The following is a 13311-nucleotide window of genomic DNA, read 5'->3' as shown; positions in this document are numbered from 1 at the left end:
CTTTATAATACAATTTAAGGTCTGGAATGGCTAGGCCACCTTCCCCTGCATTTCTTTTCATTAGTTCCCTTGATATTCTGGACCTTTTGTTATTCCAAATGAATCTTATTATTATTTTTTCTAGGTCTATATAATAATTTTTGGTAGTTTGATTAGTATGGCACTGAATAAGTAAATTAGCTAGGTAGGATTGTCATTTTTATTATATTAGCTCGGCCTACCCATGAGCAACTGATGTTTTTCCAATTATTTAGATCTGACTTTATTTGTGTGAAAAGTGTTTTGTGATTGTGTTCATATAGTTCCTGAGTCACAGTGATATTCTTTAGTCACTTTCTTGGGCTTTGGACATCTTTGGAAATATATGGTGGTATGCTTGTGCTTACTATGCATCATTTCATTGTCCTTTGTCATCCATAACCTTAATGCCTTGGAGGTTCTGTCATTACAGAATTAACAACTGGAGGGTTTCACCAAGAGACTGTGTGGACATGATGTATCACTTTCCCTCACTCCCTCCTCCACAGCACCTCACCTGAGGAGCAGCCTGGAATTCACTAAAGCATTATGTCAGTTTCCCAAAATGTAATCTACTGTACACTACTTTGTTTACCTTGTTCAGTTCTGGGCCTTATTTGTCCATTTGCAGCACCTGGTCCAAATATTCATGTATGCGCATATATACATATACACACACATTCATATATGTGTGTGTGTGTGTGTGTGTATTATATATATATATACACACATATACATATACATACACACTAATAGACCAAGGCAATGGAAAGGCCCTCTAATTAATTGTTTGTTGTAGAATGTTTTATAAAATTATTTAACCCCCTGCATTTTAGGTTTCTGAAAAAGAGAATTATATTATTGGTCACATCTTTAAAAGATGTTGAAATTATAAATATATAATGGTTACAAATAGCTTTCAAGGAAATGCCCTATTTAAGTTGAATGTTCTTACTTTTTTTTAATGAATTTAAAAAAAATCTGTGGGCTTTAGCACCTAGTCAGTGATTATTTAATTCTGGCATTGTTCTAATGAGGCTGACTTCATGGGTTTAATCAGTCAACAAATATTTACTAATCACTTCCATACCAGGAGTCTAAACTCATATATCCTGCCTTCTAGAGTTTATACTCTGTTGGGAAGCTATGATATTGGCCTACATAAATACAACATAGTCACTAAGAAGTACCAAATGAGTAGACTGTTGAGGTTAGGGAAAGCTTCATGATATGAATTAGTTTGAAGAGGGGTCAGGGAAGGTAGGAATAGAATAAAGCCTAACTAGAGATAGTGGAAACTGTGAGTTTAGATCAGTGATTCTCAAACTTAGTGGTCTTGAGACCCCTTTACACTCTTTTTGAGGACCCCAAAGATCTTTTAAAAATGGGGCCAGTATCTCTTGATATTTTATATTAAAAATTAAAATGGATAAAATTTAAAGTATTCACTTAAAATTAAACCCATTACATGTTAACATAAGTAGCACTTTTTACAAAAAAAATAACTTTCCCAAAACAAAAATAAATTGAGGCATTATTTAAAAATTTTTTTTTTGAGGCAGTTGGGGTTAAGTGACTTGCCCAGGGTCACACAGCTAGGGCATGTCTGAGGCTGGATTTGAATTCAGGTCCTCCTGACTTCAGGGCCAGTGCTGTATTTACTGTGCCACCCAGTTGCCCCTATTTTAAATATTTCTTGCAAAGCTCTTTAATGTGTGGCTTAATTGAAGATAGCTAGATTCTCATCTCTGCTTCTGCTTTAAATCTGCATTCATTCGTTATGTTATTTTCCTTAGTTTGAAAAGGGAGGACCATTTTAATAGGCAAATGATGTCTTAATAATATTACAAAAATAGTTTTGACTTTGTGGTCCCTCTGAAAGGATCTTGGGGACCCCCAGAGATCCATGGTAGTTTGGGTGATGGTGATCAATGACTAGGGATATCATTGGCAGAACTAAGCAATATGCAAGAAAAGGAAAGAAAACGGGAAGGGGGACAATAGTAGAGGGGGTTTTAAAAAAAAGGGGAGGCCATTTTGTTGAATGGTAGTAGAGGGCTACCTGAAACTGCCTAGTGGATACAGTGTAGCACTGGTAGAATGTCTGCCTTGCTACATCTGCAAATTCTTTGCTTGATACTTATATTCATTGTAAATAAAGAGTAAGAGAACATACTTCAAATTGCTACAGTATTGAAACTTAATTTCTGTCACTGTATCTTTCCTATGATTGCCCTTCTAAATTAAATTTCCCTACTTTTAGTTGCTATCTAACTGAAGTGGCAACATTGAGATCTTCAGCTGGCATAGGTAGGTGAATACAGTGATGAGGAGGGGCTGATGTCCTAATCCTGCTCTTCAGTATGCATAACTGCGTTATCGATTAGAGTGAAGATGCTAATACTAGAAAAGGAGGCCATGGATGGCTCTAGAGCAGTGGGGCTGCATATTGACTTAGAAAACCACAATTCAACATTATCTGTTTCTTATTGTATCTTTATTATTATGTTAAATATTTCCCAGTTACATTTTAATTTGGTCCTGGTTTATTCCAAGTTTTGCAGCTGCTTGGAAGTTTAATACCCCTGCTCTGGAGGAGAGCAGATGTGACTGCTGTGATAGAAATCAGAATATGATGAGCATAGTTTCAGACTAAAACTATAAGGTTTGAGTAAAGATTTAGAAACATTCCAGATTATAAAGAAAGCATTTAACTTTTTAAGTGGATTCTTTGAAATTTGAAGTTTTGATAAAACCTTAATAATACTATGCTCTTGATTTTTGGCAAGAAGAATTGTATTTGCCTCTCCTACAGGTGGATTACAGTAGAAAAAGACTATATATTTTTTTAAATTAATTTTTTTATTTATTTTGATTTATCAATAATTACTTCCATATGCTTTTGAGTTTAAAATTTTTCTCCCCCTTCCTCCCCACCACCCTCCCCAAGATGGCGCATAATCTGATATAGGCTATACATTTACATTCATATTAAACATTTTCACATTAGTGATGTTGTAAGTAGAAATTAAATCAATAGGAGGAACCATCAGAAAGAGGAAACAAAACTCAACCTAAGAGAAAAAAAGTAGCAATTTGGCTTCCATAGTTCTTTCTTTGGGTGTGGATAACATTTTCCATCACAAGGCCTCTGGAGATGTCTTAGATCCTTGTACTGCCAGGAAGGGTTAAGTTTATCAATATTAGTCATCACACAACGTGGCTGTTATTGTGTACAACGTTCTCTTGGTTCTGCTCACTTCACTCAGCATCAGACCATGCAAGTCTTTCCAGGTTTTTGTGAAGTTAGCCTGTTCATCATTTCTTATAGCACAATAGTATTCCATCACATTCACATACCACAACTTGCTCAGCCATTCCCCAATTGGTGGGCATCCTCTCAATTTCCAATTCTTTGCCACCACAAAAAGAGCTGCTATGAATATTTTTGTACATGTAGGTCTTTTTCCCATTTGTGTGATCTCTTTGGGATATAGCCCTAGAAGTGCTATTGCTGGGTCAAAGGGTATGCACATTTTTATAGCCTTTTGGGCATAGTTCCAAATTGCTCTCCACAATGGTTGGATCATTTCACAACTCCACCAACAATGCATTAATGTTCCAGTTTCCCCACATCTTCTCCAACATTTTTCATTTTCCTGTTTTGTCATGTTAGCCATTCTGATAGGTGTGATGTGGTACCTCAGAGTTGTTTTGATTTGCATTTCTCTAATGAAGTGATTTAGGGCATTTTTCCATGTGACTATAGATGGCTTTAATTTCTTCATCTGAGAACTGTCTGTTCATATCCTTTGACCACTTATCAATTGGGGAATGGCTTGTATTCTTATAAATTTGACTTAATTCTCTGTATATTTTAGAAATGAGGCCCTTATCAGAGAGACTGGTTGTAAAAATTCTTTCCCAATTTTCTACCTTCCTTCTAATCTTAGTTGCATTGGCTTTGTTTGTGCAAAAATGAAAAAGACTATCTTGATTAATATCTACTCCACCCTTAAATAAAGGGCAAAGCAGTTTTTAAAATTTTGGTTGCAAAATGGGCATACATAAAAAATAAATGAAATTTATGTAGCCTTCACAAAGAGGCATTAAAGATTTGGGTTTATTGGATATTGGATTTAACAGATTAGGAAGTAGTACACCTGGAATCTGTTCCTCTTGTTGCCACTCAAGTAGCTATGTGACCAGGGGTAAGTTACTTAAGTTTTTTGACACTAATTCCTCATCTCTGAAATGGGAATGCTAGGCTAGATCTCTATGGTCCTTTTCAGAAGTAAAATTCTAATAATGCTGATTGGATTGGATCGAACATTCGGTGCTCACAAGAGCTCGGTGAAGTAGGCACTGCACACTCAGTGCACACTCAGGCCTTCACACTCCAAATCTGCTTTTTTTTCATACCTCATTATCCTTTAAAATCTTGTTTAAAAAAAAGAATCCAAATCCCCAAACCATAATGGTTAAATTTTTTTTTTTCAACTTCTCACCGTAGAACTTCCCCCATTACTTGGGGCCTTTTCACTGTAGGACATCCCTCTGCCATGCCAGCTGCCTTCTCTTATTGACTAGTTCCTTCTGGGGCCTTCATTTTGGGGACGGTTCTCAGACAAATATGTGCTGGTAAATGTTTAATAATTGGCTCTTCAAAAAAAAAAGTATGGGGGCCAGGTAGGTGGCACAGTGGATAAAGCACTGGCCTTGAAGTCAGGAGGACCTGAGCTCAAATCCAGCCTCAGACCAAACACTTGACACTTATTAGCTGTGTGACCCTGGGCAAGTCACTTAACCCCAATGGCCTAAAACAAACAAACAAAAAAGTATACAAGACGTTTTTAGGTTGAATCTTCATTGTTGACATTTTCTACATCACTTTTTCTGAGTCTTGGGAATCAGCAAAAACATTAAATCAAGCCCCAATTTATAGAGTTTGGTGATTCTGAGGTGCAAATGCCCACAGTGAAAATTTAACAGTCAGTTTTTGTGAGCCTACTTGAGCCAGCTCCAGCACACTCCTGGGTGCTGACCAGCTATGCTTCATTCCTCTCTCTGCTGCGCTTCTGACTCTGGATTTTGCCACCATGCCTACTTTTCCTTCTACCCCTGTAGCTTCTTTTTATGTATTTTTTTATCCATGAGAATATAAGCTCCTTAGGGATCAGGGGCTATCTTTCTTTTTCCTTTTATTTGTATCCCTAGCAGTCACTGCAGTGCCTGGCACATAGTAAGAGTTTAATGCTTGTTGCCGACCTGCCCAATTGTAGACTTGTTTGAAGAATTGCCGTTTGGGAAGAGAGAATGTAAGGTGAGTAAGAGGCAGCATGATACAAACTACTTTAGAGTCACGAGGGCCTGGGTTCAAATTCCACCTCCAGTGCTAGCTGAGTGGCAAGTCACTTAATTCTTATCTTGCAGGTGACTCATCTCATTTTAAGATCCCATCCAGCTCTAAATCTCCTTTGAGAGGGGCTCAAAATCAGCATTTGAGAAAAGGTTACAATGTGGTGTTATAAGAACTGTTGGTCATATACTTAAGGTAGATATTTTAGGGGAAATTATTTCATCATTGATGTACAGCTAATTAACATTAGAAATAATTCTTAATATGTTAAGGAGAAAGGGTAGTTTGTGGTTTTGATCTAATTTTCATGTATCTCTTTGTAAAGTTCTTTTGTTTTCTTCAAGAATATTAATGTGTTGAAATGGCCCAGATAATGGAAAATTAATATGAAAGAACTTTTACTTTTTTTTCTGAAAGAGAAATTGACAACTCAAATTGATATGGAAAAAGTTGATGCCTTTTCTTTTGGGACAGAGCACTTGCTGGTGGTGACCAATTTAACCCTGTTCAGTCTTCTATTTTCTTACTTCCGGTCTGCTGTCTTTTGACTGAACTCTGCTTCACACCCCATAGAGCACTCAAAACAATTGTTAGTTTTTGAAAGGACTGTGCTGCCCCTCCCTCCTTCCCCCCCCCACCCCCAGCTCCCCTTAGGTCCATGTTAGGCTATATTCTTAGTATTTTTCAATGGAAAAAATTTAGCTGTATGCAAGTCCTTGGATTCAGTTCTGGGAATACAGTGGTTGTTATAACACAAGTGCTGCTGCTCTGAAGGGGTTGTGTTTTTGAAGTTTTCCTAAAAAGACAGGAATTTTTAAGTAGACCCTTAAGATTGTGTGTGGGGTAGAAGCCACTCTCTTTTTCTAGTTAAGTGGCTCTTATGTCATGTGACAGACATTGCTGCTGTCTGCCTTGAATATTGGAAAGAAAAATAAAAACAAAGGAAGCTAATTTTCCTTGATCTGTTTTGAGAGATTTTAATATACTTTGTAATGAAGATTTTCCAGTCTTGTATAGTTGATAGACAGTTTTTATCTTACCATTGATACTTGGCATATACATCATAATTTTTTGAGGAAAGATTTTTTTTCTCTTGTTAAACAAAGTCTCAGAGTGTTCTGTAGGGGTAGAGAGGTTAAAACACCTGTTTAGAGTCACATAGCAACTATGTGTCAGAAATGGGACTTGAACTCAGGTCTTCCCAAGTCTTAGCTTAGGTCAGTTCTCTATCCACTCTGCTGTCCTGCTTCTTCATGAAGACCTTACCGTGTTTATATTATTTATTATTAGCCTGCATTGTTCAGTTTGCTAAATCTAGCTAGCTATATGTGCAAAACTATTTATAATTTAAAATTATTGGGTTCCTATTCCATTTTGTCAAATGCCCAATTTTAAAAATTTCAGATATTGTTATCTACTCTTAGGCATGCCTTGGCAAGTCTTTTACCTTTCATGTACCTATATAGAGGATCTGCAGGGGCGGAGAACCTGTGCCTTGAGGCCACATGTGGTGATGTAGGTCCTCAAGTGCGGCCCTTGACTGAATCCAAACTTCACAGAACAAATCCCTTTAATAAAAGGATTTGTTCTGTGAAGTTTGGATTTGGTCAAAAGGATTTTGAGGCCACAGGTTCCCCACCCCGATAGATAACCAGGGCTGGAAGTCCCTGCTTCATCTCTTCATTCCTGCTCAGAGTTATTATAACTCCAGAGAAGTTAGTTTGTCACTTTTTATCTTGTTTCAAAAGTGATATTTTTGAGGTTATAATATTGTTTTTCATATCTTAAGTCTAATTGGTTTCTACAACTTCTGGACAAGTCATCTTGATGATTAGAAATGGTTATATCATCATATTTTATGCACATGTAGCATAGAGAGGGTCATAGAATCATGGACTATAGCTGGAAGGAATTTCAGAGGGCATCTGATTCCTGTCCTTCATTTTACAGATAAGGAAACTGAGGCCTGGCAATTTTTAGCATCTTGCCCAAGGTTACTTGCCTTTCTGAAGAGCATTTTAGTTGAGGTGGACTCTCTCTTCCCCTGCTCCCCCAATTGATCTCACTGTGGCAGTTCTCAGGCAGACGGACGGGATGGGGTTTGAATCCAAGTTGTATGAAAACGTCATCAGCCAATTGGCTGACCTTTGATGGGGAGACAGGAAGAACAGCCTACGTTTTTATGCTGAATCTGAGTCATAGAAAACAGGTTTCCTACAGGAACTACTTGGCTTCAGCAAGTGTGGAAATATCATTTCCCTTGAAAATATTTTTATCTTTGACATGCAATTACTTCAAATTGAAATAAACTTTTTTTTTGTCCTCTGCTTTAATTCCATAGATGTATTTCCATTTTTGAACTTCATATAAACGTGAGTCAGGAGTAACCTAATTCTCAAGATGTTTGTAACAGAAGTGTTTTAAAAAGGACTGCACATACAGGTAAAGACCTAATTTTATTTTTGTTTAATAGCATAGAAACACCTTGCCTGGAGTATGGAGTTTGTAGCTTTTTCTTGTATGACTGGAAGGAATAGGTGTTTTTTTTGAAGGTAGCAATCTGAACTCCCTTAGACAGGTTTCTACTTGCTTAGGATTAGCTAAGATATACATGGGAGTGGTTATTTAGAACAAATAACAATGTTACTAAGAGACTTTACTTGAAAAATAAATGAGGGAAATTAAAGTGATATCTGTGGACATATTTAGAAGTCTCTTGTAAAATGTGCATGTGTGTACTAGGGAAAGAAAAGGAGGGAGGAGAGTAGCTGGGGGTAGTGGAGGGGAGGGGCCCATGCTGAGGGAAGAAAGGAGAGAGAGGAGAGGGAGAAAGAGAGAGAGGGAAAGGGAATAGTATTGAACGGTATTTGTCCATAGTAGTTCCAGATGCTATTGAAAGTCTGATTCACACGGTTCAGAGAAATTACACTTTATCTTTTATTTGCCACATGTCTTTTAGATCTCAAGATAGTGCCTGAAATGTAGCTGTGATTCTTAAACTAGTTTTTTTTCCACCCAGTTTTTTTTTTAAATTCTGTCATCAGCTATAGATCCATACTTAAGTTTATTTTGTTTCAAAGTTTAAAATATCTAATGTAACAAATACTCAGTTACCTACTTTAAAGGAAAGGAAACAGTACTGGGTAATGGGGAAAAGAAATTATTTGGGTTTTTGGAATACATTTTGTGAATTTTTTGCACCTGCTTTATCTTAATTGTATTTTCCTTATTTCTCTTAACACATACTGACTTAAGTCAGGCTAGGTACATATTAAGCAGTAAGGGAATCTGGTCCCCAATTTAAAATGTGCTCAAAATATTAATAGCACATGGATAATACCACAACAATAATAACACCTTTATATTTGAATCATAATATGTAGTATTATTTTATAATACATAAGCTCTTTGCAGCTTAAAAAGTTCTTTTACATATAGTACACCACCCTCTTTTCTAAACCTTGGAGAAAGCTGAGGCTCAGAGATTGATTTCCCTAAGGCAGGGGTGGGGAACCCCTGATAAGGTTTCACATAGCTCTGTCACACTGGAGAGTAGAACGGAAGAGTTACAACTTCTTGGCATAGCTATCTGAGCTCCTGATTTACATGTATTTAACTTGATGTGTGTCTTAGCCTTTTTAATGGCATTTCTAAGATGATGGGAATAAATCTTTAGTTCAAATGTGGAAAACTTTGACTTCTCTATTATTTCTATAATAATAAATGCTTTTTCTTTTTTCTTTTTGAAAGCCTTAAGTTCTATTTGAAAAATTCAAAAATTAATGCAAAAATTATGATATGATATGTGGAGTTCCTCTTAGAAAACTAAGTCTTTATCAGGGAGATGTTTCATTTTTGCATAGTCTTGTAAAGGCTTATGTATTACTTTGACCCTTATAGGATAAAATTTAGCATATTTTTTCTTTTAGGGAGCATTATACCCATGTGATATTCTTCCTTGGCAACTACTTGTTTACTCCAGCTGGGTGGGGCAGTGGATAGAGTATTGGGCCTGGACTCATCTTCTTGAGTTCAAATCTGGCTGAAGACACTTACTAGCTGTTTGACCCTGGGCAAGTCACTTAACTCTCTTTGTCTCAGTTTCCTTATCTGTAAAATGAGCTGGAGAAGGAAATGGCAAGCCACTATAGTATCTTTGCTAGGAAAAATCCAAATAGGATCAAATGAAGAGTCAGACAGGACTGAACAACAACAATACATTTAAATACAAATTAAGTTCTCTGATGATCCTTCCACCCCTAAAATTTTGTTTTGATTTAAAGTACACATATTGTAATCATAGAGCACTATTTATATATATATGTATATTGTTCTTACTATTATAAGTTTAACTAGATTTCTCCAAGTTTCAGATTTTTCAGGATCCTTTTAATACAGAAGACCCCATAGTAGCAGAAAAGGGTATTGAATTCTAGGAATCAAGACCTGGGTTTCAGTCAGCAAGTACCTTATCCTCTTAGCACCTATTTCTTTATATATAAAATGAGAGATTTGATTAAGATGATTAATAAGATCCCTTCTACCTCTGTGCTAACATTATATAATGTCATAATTGATGATGGCATCAAGACATTTTGTGATCACTGTTAAAACTTACATGTCTATACCACAGTGTATTTAGTTTTTAAATGATATCACTGTATTTATAAAATGATTTGAAATCTTAATATAAAGGTCAAGGTAATGTAAAACTTGTATTAATAAATAATATTTGTTTTTTTATTTTATTTTTCTAAAACTTAAATACACAATAAGAAAAGAAAAAGAAACATATTATAAATTTAAATACCAAATAAAAAATTAAAAAAAAAGTCCTGTACACAACAGAACATGAGAGGATTCAGACTACATAGCAATAAATTTCCATTTCAAGAGAGTCTATGGAATAAATACTCCACATTGTGTCGAGAGCTATCCGTCTTTTCCTTGCTTCTCTGCTGTGAACTTTTTACTTTGTTCTTTCCCCCCCCTTCCTCCTCCACCCCTAGAAAGCTACAATTAAGTGTAGATATATTTATATATAGATACATACACACATATATACATATACATGCATAGATAGGTAAACATATACTTTCTCTTACAAATTCTATTTCTGATCTTTGCTTCATGTTTGTGTGTGTCTCTTATTTCCTATCCCTCCTGACTCTTCTACTTCACTTCTACCTTGCCCTCCTATTAGTTAACCTACCCCCACCCCCAGGATTCCTCCCTTATTCTTCTATTACTATAAATCTAAACGCCCTTCTATATTCCCGCCTTTGACCTATTCCCTTACCCTCCCCTCTAGAAATCCCTCCCTTATCCTCTCCCCCCTCCCTATCTTCTTGGCATTTTATTTCTTTCTGAATTTAGACTTTTATACTCTTTTGTTTATTAAATTAAATAAAATATTAAAATATTATACATTTTATACTCTTATATTCCCTCTTGAACCCATTCCCAATGAAAGGGGGTTTCCACAACTAACAGCCCTCCTCCTCCATCTAATTCTTCTGTGTCAGTTCTTCTTGCACCTCATTTGTGTAAGATAATTCCTCATTTTAGCAGTTCTTGATCAGTTTTAAAGTCATATATTTAGGTCTACCCCCATCTTTTTTATGAACTATGAATTCTGAACTTTCTTTATTAAATTATGAACTTTCTTATGTACCTAATTATTTATAATCTTAGATATACGTTTTGCATTTTGTATGCATAAAAGGTAAACAGTCTGTCCTTATTGAGTCCCTTGTAATTAGTCTTTGGTATGTATCTTATATTTCTCTTGGCTCTTGTATGTCAAATCTTCTATTAAGTTCAGGTTGTTGTTTTTTTTTTTTTTTTTTAACAAAGTCCTGAAAGTCTGACAGTTCATTAAATATCTTTTTTTTTTTTTAAACGTTCAGAATTATGCTTAGCTTTGCTGGGTACAATATTTTTGGCTGGAACCCCAGTTCTTTTACTCTTTGATATATAGTGTTTTAAGACCTGTGGTCTTTTAGTGTCACCACTGCTAGGTCTTGTGTGATTCTAATTGTGGCACTGCCATTTTTATTTTTTTTTTTTTTTGTTTCTTGTAACATTTTAGCTTTGAGTGGGGGGTTTCAGAATTTGACTATGATATTCCTGTGGATTTTCCTCATAGGATCTCTTTCAGGTGGTGATCAGTTCAGTGGATTTTTTCTATTTCTACTTTCCCCTATTGTTCTAATACTTTGAGACAATTTTCTGTAATTATTTCTTGTATTATTGTATCAAGATTCTTTTTTTTGATCATAGCTTTCAGGTAGTCCAGTTATTCTTATGTTTTCTCTTCTTGATCTCTTCTCCAGATCAGTTGTTTTTCTTATGAGATGTTTCACATTCTCTTTTATTTTTTCATTCTTTATATTTTGTTTTATTATTTCTTGATCTCTTATAACTTCACCAGCTTTCTCGTACTTATCCAATTCTGATTTTCAAGGAGTCATTTTCTTCCTTAAGATTCTGGATCTCTGTTTCTAAATAGTTGACTTTCTGTCTTTTTCTTTTAAGTTTTTTGTTTTGTTTTGTTTTTAGGTTTTCCTCAATCTCTCTCATTCAATTTTTAAAGTCTTTTAAAAATTCTTCTATGAATTCTTTTTGGTGACCATTTGACATCACTCTTTGGGTTAGAAGAGGATTTCTTTGCTTCAGAATCCTCCTCTGACCTGGTCTTCGGTATTCGTGTAGTAACCCTGTATAGTTGAATTCTTTCTCCTTTGCCTGTATGGTTTTCAGATTTGTAGTAGCTTGGTTTTTGTAATCAATCACTTCAGGCCTTAGAGCCTCCTTCAGTTTTCCCCTCTAGCCTGGAAAACTGAAACCAAGACATCCAGCTTCCTGGAGAGTGCCCACAGCCAACGGCGTCCCGGCCTCACGGCTTCTGCACTCACCTGGTGTGTGCTGGTTCCTTTTTGACTCTCTGCAGCACAGCTGGGTCTGGCATTCCTTGTCAGCAGAGGTTCCCTTGATCTTCCTGGGCTCAGATGCCCAGCACCCTTCAACGTCCTGGGGTATTTTCTAGCTGGGCTGAGGCAGCCTCCCAAACCAGCTGACCCCAGGGCTTGCCACTTGTTGTTTAAGGGCACCTAGGATCTAGCTTGGAGGTGTTTACTCTTCACAGGGACCAAACCTGGTCCTGGGATTTTTCTTCAGATCCTTTCTAAATGTTCCCAAAGGACTGCTGTTCTGCCCCTGCTGTTACTGATTTTTACCTACTCTGTGTTTGCCCTGATGTGCTATTTTATCTCTTTTGGATTTGGATTTTTCTGACCTACTCTACCATCTTCCCTCCTCTCCCAAAAAATAATATTTGTAAAGGCATCTTTTAGTATTAATCGAAATGAATTGAGGAAGTCTGAATTCCAGTCAGATTTTTCCACAATGTAATCCCATTGCATTTTTGTGTTTCTGTTATGTTCAAGGCATTAGGCCAGAAATACGAAGAAATGTTAAACTGCAAGAAAGTTAAATGCTGGGGGGGTGGGGTGGAAATACAGTATAAATTAATGGTAATAATAATAATATCTTACATTTATAATTGTAAGGTATACAGACTGTCTTCATCACAGATCTTATGAGACTGGTTGTACAAGTATTACTATCCCTCTTTTAATAAATTTGGAAACTGAGATTCACATGAATCAAGGAGTTACGCGATTTGCCAGTATTGTACAGGTAGGAAGTGTTGTAGCACATGAGAACAAAGGCAGTGGTGTCCAGACGCTGTGTAGCAGCACTCCCTTTTTCAGCCCCACCCCAACTGCCAGTCTCTCTTTTCATAAAACAATCTACACAAATAATTTTTGTAGTTTGTATTTTGTGCAAATAAAATTGAGAATGTATTACAATAACAACTTACAAACAAGTTTTTTTGAAATTTATTTTGATTTATCAACAATCACTTCCGT

The 13311-nt window shown here is 36.1% G+C and overlaps 1 protein-coding gene across 7 annotated transcripts in view; it reads left to right on the top strand.

The window, feature by feature from the left end:
• The window catches only part of SIPA1L1 (signal induced proliferation associated 1 like 1), a 375977-nt gene that overhangs the window by 32624 nt on the left and 330042 nt on the right, over positions 1-13311 (top strand). For 6 of the 7 annotated variants that reach the window (XM_027844736.1, XM_027844739.1, XM_027844741.1 and 3 more), the window contains exon 2: positions 7719-7819. The exons of the other annotated variant lie outside the window; for it this stretch is intronic. The gene's annotated coding sequence lies outside the window, so the exon portion shown is untranslated. The remainder of the gene's footprint in view (positions 1-7718; positions 7820-13311) is intronic. 7 annotated transcript variants of the gene reach the window in all.

This window comes from Vombatus ursinus, unplaced genomic scaffold (genome assembly GCF_900497805.2).
Source record: "Vombatus ursinus unplaced genomic scaffold, bare-nosed wombat genome assembly UNPS02014945.1, whole genome shotgun sequence".
Lineage (NCBI taxonomy): Eukaryota > Metazoa > Chordata > Mammalia > Diprotodontia > Vombatidae > Vombatus > Vombatus ursinus.
This window is presented reverse-complemented; position numbering and strand designations above follow the sequence as displayed.